At 44.4% G+C, this 11,445-nt stretch overlaps 1 long non-coding RNA gene across 1 annotated transcript; it reads right to left on the bottom strand.

Moving 5' to 3' along the window:
• Positions 1–683: 683 nt before the first annotated feature.
• On the bottom strand, positions 684–2,488 carry LOC136506014 (uncharacterized). Its single transcript, XR_010771386.1, has 3 exons — positions 1,709–2,488; positions 1,532–1,609; positions 684–898 (listed from the first exon to the last, which is right to left on the bottom strand). It is a non-coding gene; the product is annotated as an uncharacterized lncRNA (long non-coding RNA).
• Positions 2,489–11,445: the final 8,957 nt, after the last annotated feature.

Genomic DNA, 11,445 nt, shown 5'->3' with positions numbered 1-11,445 from the left:
CGACTAAATTTAAGTATGACATGAGACTGGATTATCTGAACCTAGGAATTTGCACAGTATGCACTGGGAAAAGTCCTTATCACAAATGAGGCACGAAGAAAGTTACGAACCTATAAATCAAGGACTTTGTGAGAATTACTCGTCACCTAGTTTTTTCCAGGCCATCAAACGGATTGTGTAGGTACGTGGAGAAGCACATAGGTAAACGCACGCTGTTATCATGTACCTTGGACCAACCATAGTAACCATACTCATTCATTTGATCTAATCCTTTAGTATGGTATAAGGCATAGTAGCACAGTACATCAACATATAACCATATATGATTATTTAACCTTAAGATTTATCAAAATAGCAGCTCGCTGTAGTCCACAAGATGTATCAGCATTTAGAAACAAACCAACTGTGTGATGTTGGGTTATGGTTGGTCGCTTCTTTGTACATTTGGTGGATCAATCTAACTGACACCATATGAATAAGTGAAAAGCTAAAAAGATACTAAGAATCTAAAAATCAGTGTAAATTGCAGTGAAGAGCCCAAACAAATTTAGCTGACAAATGAAGATGCTAAAATCTCAAATAAAAGGCATCGTGCACACACACAATCATAGGAGGAAGGACAATAACTAAAATGACTGAGCTGCAGGTACAGTTAAGGATTTAGGTGCTGGAAAGGGAAAAAAATTTGTTGGAAGTATCTGAAGGAGTGGTTGTCCTCACTTTTTCATGAGGATATGATAGATTAGCAAACTTAGTTAGAGGTGCATGTATATCTGTAAATAAAGAAGGAAGAATTACATTACCAACATACAGCACATAGGAAGATATTTTGCTTTAAAAATTGTGAGTGTTGCATGAGGTCTAAGCTGTAATACTCCTGTGCATGTTTCCTGAGTTCCTGCATGAAAGCATATATAGGTAGATTGAGTTTATATATTAAAAAAAGGAAAAAGGAAGAGTGGTCAGTTATGATTATAGAGTGCACAGATAAGAGAGCAGCCAGCATTAGATGAGGAAACCAAATAGATAAATTGATGGGTAAAAATCTAAAGAGGGTAGTGCTATAATAAATCTGTAAGGAAGGCGTGTGTATCAGCTGCAAAAATTACAGTACTAATCAAATATGTAAGTTGCACATCAGGTATAGAAATTACAGAAGAAACTACTGAAATGGCAAGAGTAGAGGATGGAATTCATTAATCTTTTTGCATTGGGAAATTTGAATACTGACAAAATAGACATAGCTTTAATTTTGAAGAGTAGACTATGTAGATATAGCACTAACTTTACGCGATCCTAGGTATGAATTTCATCATTTACTATAACAGGAAAGGTAACATGTAAGACATGAGTAATAATTCTTTACTGCTAATGAAATAGGCATGGGAGAAGTAAGTACACAGTAAAAATTAGACATAGTCTGGGCAGACAGTCAACGAGCTTCACATATAAGCAAGAACTGTCTAGTTTTTTGTGCTTGTCGATATAGAATGGTTAATAGAACTAAATCGAGACATACAGAGGCTATAACCTTGAACCAGCAGTGGATGATCAGCCTGACAAAAGAAGAGTTCATCTTTCGTGTTTGTAGAGCGGCTGACGCGGTAACCTGTAAATATTTTTTTGTATACGCAGATAGAAAATGCTCCAGCAATTAAGGCCACATATCGGATGGGTTATAAGAGTACGTAAGGGGTGTAAGGCTTACCAATATTGATGGACCGACCTTGGTGGTACTTTATCTAGAAATATTTTAGAGAGAATGTAAGTAGCATTTGTTGGCCGACTATAGAACCCAAAAACACGAAAACAACTTTGCAACTGGGAGCAACACGTTGTAAGTAACGGCAGCAAGAATCCATCAAACCCAATCAGCTGACTTTAATTAGAAAACACGAAAGATGACCACCAGGAATCCGTTAAACCTGTGTCAGACGACGTAATCAGAGGCATAAAAGTAAAAAACATAAGTAACGAATGGCAAATTTTCATAGCCGGCTGAAGTAGGAAAAAAATAGCAAATGGCAAATGGTCAGAACATGAGACCATTAACGAATGTGGAATGCACGAGATGAATTGGCAAATGGGTAGGACAGGAGATTATTAGCAAATAGGCTTAGACCATATAGAAAGTTGGCAGAGAGTCTTAAAGGCCTCAGTAATGTCTCAATCATCATTTGTTCATGAGCCTAGAGCTTCAGGGCATGCTGATAGCTGGGTCACTCTAAAAAAACTCCATAATCAATGGATACTGAATTTTCATGACAGGCCATGCCTAGTACCTCACAGGCAAATGAACATCATATCGTATCCCTGATCAATGGATACTGAATTTTCATCACAGGCATGTAGTAGGCATGTGTTTTAGGTAACAAACAGGTGCGTGTGTTAGGAGGAGAGCTTTGTAAAGAAGAAAACATTAGACCATAAGCAGATACAGGCGGGAGTGACGCAGGTAGCCCATCAATGTCTCGCCGCATGAGCAGGCCACTGAAATTCAAAACAAGGTACGTAAGGCTGAAGAACTGATTTAAAAAATCGGCGATGCAAACTCATAGTCTTCTAATCGAAACCCTAAAAGGAAATCTACCTATGCTGACAGTCTGACATCAGTATTATTGACAGATCCATGCAAATACAGGATGTGAAGATATATAATTGGAAGTATTTGTACCAGGATGATTTGGAGACAAAAAACAGGTGAGGACAAAACATTTATCAGTACCAAATAAATAGCGGGGCTGTGGATGGCAGGCTAAAAGATCTATAGGAATTTTTATCAGTAACAAACAATAAGCAGGTTCATATGTTTTAATATTCCTGATCCATCAGACCATGACCCCATATTCCTTTTTGATAAACAAAGATCAGGCTGGAAAAGGTGAAACAAAGATGAGCACATGTATTTCCAATGGAAAATAGAAAACATTATGCTCTAAGTTCAGGTTCAAAGAGGTGAAACAAAGATCAGAACATGTATTTTCCCAATGGAAAATAGAAAATATCATGATCTAGATGGCAAAGGCAAGGGTGTATATCGTCAGCTACTCTATATTTAAGATGCAACACAGGTACCTGATTAATTAAGATACAAGACAATCTATCTATGACGTAAAATATGAATAGAACTTTTTTCCGTGTGTCATTACAGAGCACAATCATATCCTCAGCTACACAATATATGAGATGCAAGACTGGTAGCTGACTGATTAAGGCAGAAGACAATGATCTGGGAATAGTTTAGCAACTAACTCTACCTTGCTGTTGAGCAGTTTAACATGAGACATGGGATTAAGATGAAGTACAAAATGTAACAAAACATAAAGGGTGTTGGGGTTGGAGATGGAGCACACTTATCTGTGAAGCTGGAACAGTTGACTGGCGGCGTAGGTGGACGGGTAACAGTGACAACGCAGGAACCCTAACGAAGCTAGGGTTTCATGGAGGAGCGAAGCACGCGTGCAGAGGATGGGGAAGAGGTAGGGTAGCCATCGGGGCCCACCCGAGCAGGAGCGCCGGCCGCAGGGGGCGCGGGTGCGCCCGCGCGTCGCGTCCGCCGCCGCATCGGGAGGGAAGGGGAGAGAGAGGGGAGGGTTCGCGCTGGATCCGGCTGCTCGCCGCAGATCCACCACCTCCGTTGGCTTGCGCGAGGTCGACGGCGTGGTCCAGCCTCAGATCGACCGCCGGTAGGGGGCCCGCGAGCGGCCGCTCCAGATCCACCGCCGAGGTCGCTGACGTGACCTCCCCGCCGTCATGCACGGCCAGCACGGAGGTTTCTCCGTCGCCAGAGGCCTCGGGCGCGTCAGGGCCTCCGCTGGCTGGCCGCGCGGCCGTGGGGACGACCGGCGACGGAGGGGCGAAACCCTAGGCCGCGCAACCCGCCGCGTTGCGTCGCGCGGAGGAAGTGGCGTGGTGTTGGGGGTGGTGGAGGAGAAGGAGGAGGAGAAGGAGGAGGGAGGCCGCCGCCGCGCGGAGGGCGGGCCATCGACGAGGCCGCCCCGCGCCGTCGGCTGAGGCGCGTGGCGAGCCGGCAGCGAGGGAGGGAGGGAGAGAGAGAGAGCGGAGAGGAGGAGGGCGTCGGGTTCGGGGAGAGCCGTCGAGGGCGTCGTCACGTGCGGGCGCGGGCTGTCGCGAGCGACGGAACCCACGGGCCGTGGATCGGAAGATCGGACGGGGCGGGGAAATCGGGGCGACGTGGCCACCCTGAGGAGCGGCCGAAGCTCCCTGGTTTGATAATAAGAAATAAGGGTGAGCCTAGGAATATCATAGCACAACTTGAACTCTATCCCATAACACAAGTCCAGTTATAACCAATTCGTACATATATTCAACATAAAACGAATACACGTGATAAAATATACACTGTCACTCATCATTAGTTGGTCAGGAAACTACGTTGTAAGTGAAGGATGATTATCTATCAATAAACCCTTTGTTTTATTAGAAAAAGAATTTTTTTCCAGAGTAATATCAGTTCCCAAATAACAGAATTCAGTATTCTCCAATACTTGAAATTGGCAGGTCTTCCAAAATCTTTAGACTTGAGGACAAAGAAGCATGCCAATGCAGAGAAGGCACGTGGGCCAGAGAAGCTAACTGAGGTTAACTGAATATGGGCCTAACACGCATGCTCCCTCGGCCCAACTTCTCCAGTCCATTAATTAATCTAGAGAATATATAACAGAACTCAGTAATCTCAATTCTCAAATACTTGGAATTGGTAGGTCTTCCAGAATCTTTAAGAGTTGAGGACAAAGAAGAGCATGGCAATGCAGAGAGAAGACTCGTGGGCCAGAGAAGCTAACTGTGTGGTCAACTGAATATGGGCCGAACATGCTCCCTCGCCCCAACTTCTCCGGTCCATCAATAAATGTAGAGAATATGGCTCCGTTCGCTTCGCCGAAAAAAAAGCCAAAATACTATTTTGGCTGATTTGTTGTGAGAGAAAAAAATTATTCCAGCTGAAAAAGAAGGATTATAAGATAAGCGAACAGAGCCTATGTAGCCCGGATACAAGTTTTTGAATAGTAAAGAGAAAAAGGAAAGGAAACTGAGAGAGAGAGAGAGAGAGAGAGAGAGAGAGAGAGAGAGAGAGGGGGGGGGGGGGGGGGGGGGGGGGCGACGCGTTGGATATACCTTCATCTTCATGTGCTTGTATCTCAAGATATCTTCTGAGTGTATGATTATGTGGGAAGGATAATAGTATGTTATATCGTGTTTTGTTGGAGGGGTGATGAAATGAGTTGAATTGGCCGGATAGAAAGCGGAGGAGCAGCTCATTATCTTTGGGCCTAAATTGGAAGGACGAACAGAACCTTGCTGCGTAATTGAAATTATAGATCGCGAGGAGGGCAGCGATATTATGATTTTGTTTCTCTACTATTGGAGATTTGGAATGTACATATTATAATACTCCTAGAAAAAAAAGAAAGAAATACGTTGTTCTTGGTCACGCCATTGCGACTTTCTTATCATGTTTCAGAGATGCACATACAACACATGTGGTACAATGTACAAATGAACAAGAGGGAACAACTATATACTGTTTGTTTGGACGGCCCCATCCAATATCTGCGGCCCATTGGAAGTTGGTTGGGCTGCATATTTGAACTAAATAACAAGAGACTCTAGAGGGGATGATCAGAAGAGACCGTGTATACTAAACAACAATAGATCTATAAATTTTTCCATAGTTATTTCTAGGGTTAGGCTCAACTAACAACTGATTGCGGAAAAATGATATAGTATTGTCTATGAGCTAAAAATAATATTCACTACGGGATACAGGAGCTTTGCCGAGTGCCAGGGGCACTCGGCAAAGCACCCAAAACACTCAGCAAACCGTTTGCCGAGTGTTACACTGGGCAAACGACACTCGGCAAACGGTTTTAACGGCAAACACTGTTTTGTCGAGTGTTTTTTGTCTTGCCGAGTGCCCCAAAAACACTCGGCAAATATTTTTTGAAAAAAAGCACCAACCACCGGCCGCCACCACCACCTCCTGCTCCGCCCCCGCCACCACCACCAAGGCCACCTCCTGCTCTGCCAGCACCACCACCGCCACCACCAAGCCCTCCTCCTCTACCTGCTCCGCCACCACCACTAAGGCCACCTCTTGCTCCGCCACCACCACCCATGCCGCCACCGCCCATGCCACCACCTCCACCGCCACCCATGCCTCTGCCTCCATCCATGCCACCACCTCCACCACCACCCATGCAGCCTCCCTGCAGCCATGCTGTCCTCCCCGCAACGCCCGACGCAGCCGCGCCACCTCCCCACGGTCCCGTCGGCCTCCCTACGCTGGATCGGAGTTGGGAGAGAGAGAGGAGAAAAAGCTCGCCGGAACCCTAGATCCAGGAGGAGGAGGGCCTACCTCGTCGGGGTCACCGCGCCACTAGATCTACGTCGCCGCCACGCCGCACCAGGGCCCATCTGTGCCAGCGCTGCTGCGCCTGGGGTCGCTGTGCCGGGCCACCGCGCCGAGGGCCTCCCGCCGCCGTCCATGGCGCGGTGGGGCATGGGGAGGAGCACGGTGGGGCGTCGTGGGTGGGCATGGTGGGCGTGGTGGGAGGCGGCAGGGCCGGATCCGGAGGGGAGGGGCGGCGCGGCGGCCGAATTCGGGGAAATCCGGGAGGGAGGGAGGGATGCAGCGGGGCCGGATCCGGAGAGGAGGGGCGGCACGGTGGCCGGATTCGGGGAGAGAGAGGAGGCGGCGCGGCGGCTGGATCCGGGGAGAGAGAGGGGGCGGCGGGGAAGGAGAGGGAGGGGCTGTCGCCGAGGAAGAGAGGGAGGGCGGCGCTGGGGAAGGAGAGGGAGGGGCCGGCGCCGAGGAAGAGAGGGAGGGGAGGGGTCAGCCGCCGGCAGGAGGAGGGGAGGGGCCGGCCTCCGGCGGGATCCGGAGAGGGAGCGAGCTGGGGCGAAGGGAGGGGAGGGAGCGAGCTGTAGCGAGAGGGAGGGGAGGTTGGGAACGGGAGGGGATTTTCTATGCGGCGTGTTTTTTTTCCATCTTTGCCGAGTGTTTCTTTTTGACACTCGGCAAACCCCCCTCTTTGCCGAGTGTTTATTTTTGACACTCGGCAAACCCCTATCTTTGTCGAGTGTTTTTTTGACACTCGGCAAACCCCCTATTTGCCGAGGGTTTTTGTTTTGCCGAGTGTTTTTAGCACAGCACTCGGCAAAGAATTTATTTGCCGAGTGCCCGTTGGAATGCACTCGGCAAACATAAAAACACTCGGCAAATTTGAGGTTTCTGGTAGTGATTTAGTTATTGAAATGAAAAAAAATAACCAATTATTTATATTTGAGGATATTCGTATCCATATTTATATGTATATTAATTTTAAAACGTGGATAAAAATGTGTGTGCTATCCGATGACACTCAGGACAATAGTACCTCATGATGACCATCCATCTCGAATCATAGATGGTCCTAGAATTAACTAGGTGCGACATACCACGGTGATCGACATAGGACAAGGGACGAAAGTTGAGCTAAAAAGAAAAGTTTAAGCACTAAAATACACTTTGATAGTTCATAAACTTAACTTTACAGACTAAAACAGTCACTTTGATAATTTCAAGATAAAACTAAGCTTAGAAGAAAAAATTGAGAACTAACATAATCATTTTAAAAGTTTAGAACGAAATTGAGTCCCGAACTTACGATAGTTATTAAGGACGAAAATGAATGCTACGCCGTAGAAGCACCTAAAAATTAAGCCTCACTCGATCAAGGCCACTAAACACGAGCACACAACAAACAAGCATAAGTACTATTTCAGAAACGCAAGGCCACCGAGGGCAAACACCAGGACGAGCGGCAAGAGGGAGACCCACAGCACCGTCTTGCCGGCGGTGTGGCAGCCGCCGTCCCCGTCCACGTCGTCGCGCGGCACCACCCAGAAACCCAACGACGCCTCCGCCAGACCAAAGATCACTACGGCGCTGAGGATGCCGTAGTACAAGCACCCCGGCGCACTGCCGTGCAGGCGGAGGAAGATGCCTGCCGGGGCCTTGAAAATGATGAGCGCGAGCGCGGCGGCGCTCAGGACGACGCCGAAGGAGATCAGCGCCACCGGCAGCCTCGCCGGATTGAGCCTGGCCTCGGCGACCAGCTCCAGCAATGCACCCGGGAACGCCATTTCATTCGCTATTGTTGCGTGGATTATATGTTCCGTGGGGTGTGTGTGTGTGAGAGAGAGAGAGATCAGGAGCTAGCCTGGTAGTCGTAGAGCTATAGCAGCGACTGGCCAGTGGGGAAGAACGAGAGGAAAGAAACATTCCGTGTGTCACTCCTGTCATTTCCATGCGTATATATGTTCTCTGTCTTTTCATTTTACTAATTAATAACTACTGGATACAGCCCGTGTGCCCGGGCGGCTGCTGCTTCACGCTAGCTAGGTATAGCAATCAGACAATTGCTAAAGTAGTAAAGTATCTGCTAAATTGGGCATTGACTGAGTATCACTGCTAAACTGTGCATTGACGGAACAGCCAAAAGTTTTGCACGTGTTGACTCTGAACAGCCAAAAGTTTTGCACATGTTTGACTGAACAGCCAAAAGTTTTGTCGTCCTGTCAAGATCATCCATGTATACATTCTCTTTTTAGTATATTAGTGATTCACAATGATTTGAGACTGAAACTTGTTTATGTGTCAATTGCATAATCTCCTTGCTCAAAAACAACAAATTTTACGAGTTACATTCTGATTCCTTAAACTCAGTTTACTGTACATATCTGGTTCAAACCAGCTGTTTGAGCCTGAACGCCACCGTAGCTCGGCGGGAGTTTTGGCGATGATTTCCGTCATGTGAGTCACACATGAACCCATGGTACGTAATTGACAAATATATGCCAAGAACCCATGTTCTTTCCGGTCCTCATTTGATAGAGTCATATAACAACTAACTTTTTTTTGCCGATGAGATCAACTCCTAATATATCATGTTGAAACTAAAATATTTAGAAATAACTTAGAATAACAAATATATCATGCAGAAACTAAATCAAAATATTATTTGAATTAAATTAATCATGTATTAGTAGCCATTTTAAAATTAATATCATCATTAGACATAGAGACTACTTATAAATAATTTCGTAGGGTAAATATTAGAATTCATATCATCAGTCTTGGTTATAGTAGGGACAACTTTTAGTCGTAGATACCAGGTACTTTATTTTCTTCAATGATGCGAATAAATAATGTCACATATTCCATATTTTTTCAGCTGCATATCTAGATCCGGTTACAGAAAATAATAAAGAACAGATTTTCGATATATCTATTTTAGTATCTATATTAGAATAGGCAGCGTGCCCGTACGTTGCTACGGGATAACTAAACTTTTATACTTAAAATACACGGATCGCACGATAAGATAATAATATTGTGAAAATAAATACCGACATTAAAGTGATATTTAATAAAAAAAACAAAGTTTGTGCCCGTGCATGGCTACAGGAACGCAACAAATAAGACCACGGCAATCGAAGTCTAAATGTGTGTTATACATTTACCAAAAAACGATGCTCGGAGTGTGTTTTCACGATGTGCCGTAGCAAAGAAAACAAAGGCAATAAGAGGGAAAACATATGATAAATGAACATGACAAAACTTAACAAATAGATTTATTAGTTCTATATATAGGTTCTTACCCGTGTGTTGCTACGGGAAAAAAAACAAATACAATCATAACAATTGAAGTCTAATAATGTTATACCTTTACCAAAGAAAAAGGGATGCTTTGAGTGTGATTTTCGTGACGTGCGGTAGAGAAAACAAAGACAATAAGAGGAGCATGGAAAATATATGAGGAATGAAAATAGCAAAACTTAATTAACTGCGTTGCAAGCGCAATCTTATAGAAAAGCATGAGTGGAGACAATGACTAATCCCTTCTTGAAAAAGATGCACTAAACAGAGAAGTTCCGAACCAAAACATCCATAGACTACATGTGCTCTTTGGCTGCTTGTTAAAGAGCCAGTGGCATGACATGTGAAAGTGTCCTCGAAGAGTCCACCCTGCTAGGAAGCTCTTGTTGCAGACTATGCCAATGCTTATGAAGCCTACGTGAATCCTGATGCCATATCTGAATCAATGAAGACGACAGTAAGTCACACTTGATAACAGTAAGAAGAAACAATACAAAAGTGTAATGAGGACCACAAATTATAGGAAGAACAACTTTTACTTTTATACAGGGATGCTTATATGCATGCAATGCATAGGTTTAACATCACAGTTATGGTAAAAAGGCAAAAAGAATAGGTAATCTGGATTTCTTTTGGGAAAGTCACACAAAATAGTATGGTCTATAGCCTAAAACCAGGTGGAGCCATGTCCATTTGCTCAACAATTCTCATAACTTGGGTTGGAAACCCATATCAAGCCCTCTATCTTCCGTGCTAATAGGTCAAGATATCTAATTGATTGCAAAGATGCTCTTGCCTTTTCGACAAATCGACTAATCGACCAGGGGTGGCCACAGGCCATAAGAAAGTAAACAACGCTCTAGAAATCTCTTAACTGCACAAAGAGAAAACAAACTTAAGAAAATAATTTATGACAAACACATTGACCATTCCAGACCAAATGTGTGGTGAAACATCTGAAATTTAAAATGGTAAATCTGGGTACTATATGCTGTGATTCATAACATGGAACTTCTTGAGGGTGCAATAATGCATCTGAGCTAAATACACCTTCATTAATGTCCATGTTCAAGGATTGAACATAAGGTTATCTAGGTTAAAACTTGTATAAGCCGTTACTGTTAGCACATATGACAAACTCAATAGGCCTGAATGATGGTGTTTGAACCATGCTCCATTTTAGTTGTTAAAATAAGCACATGACTAATGCAGCAAGTAATAGAACTAATCACACCAATATGAAACACGGCACAGGAGCTACACCAAACATGGATATGAAGAAACAAAAAAACCTGATTGAGCACCTATGCCCATTCCCAGGATTTTTATAGCATTTTAAGGTCTAGAGTACAAATAAGTTGATAGTCAATAAGCACAAGAAGCTAGCTCTAGTGCTTAAAGCTTAGCTTGATAAATGCTAAAATCTTCCGTATGTGCATACATGACCAACAAAGTAGTAAAGCACCTTAGTCCAATAGGAGTTGTCCTAAAGCCTTTCATCTGCAATTTTGACACTATCCAACTTCACCCATTGAAAAGGAGTCAGAGCTGCAGTAGATGAATAAAAAGGAAATTGTCACACCCAATTTTAAGGATAAAATTGAATGCACAAAACTCATGTGTGCCTAGGGATCAATCACACACACAAGCTGACAAATTACATAAAGTATCATCATGGTGTCCTTACATCAGATCCATAATATAACTTAGTCTTACATTACACAGCGGAATATAAAAAGGTAACTCTCTTGTGGGGCTTCATCATAGGGAAGGTCAACTGGTTG

Source organism: Miscanthus floridulus, chromosome 14 (assembly GCF_019320115.1).
Source record: "Miscanthus floridulus cultivar M001 chromosome 14, ASM1932011v1, whole genome shotgun sequence".
In the NCBI taxonomy this organism is placed as follows: Eukaryota; Viridiplantae; Streptophyta; class Magnoliopsida; order Poales; family Poaceae; genus Miscanthus; species Miscanthus floridulus.
Note: the sequence above shows the minus strand (reverse complement) of the source record. Positions and strands in the feature narration are given on the sequence as shown.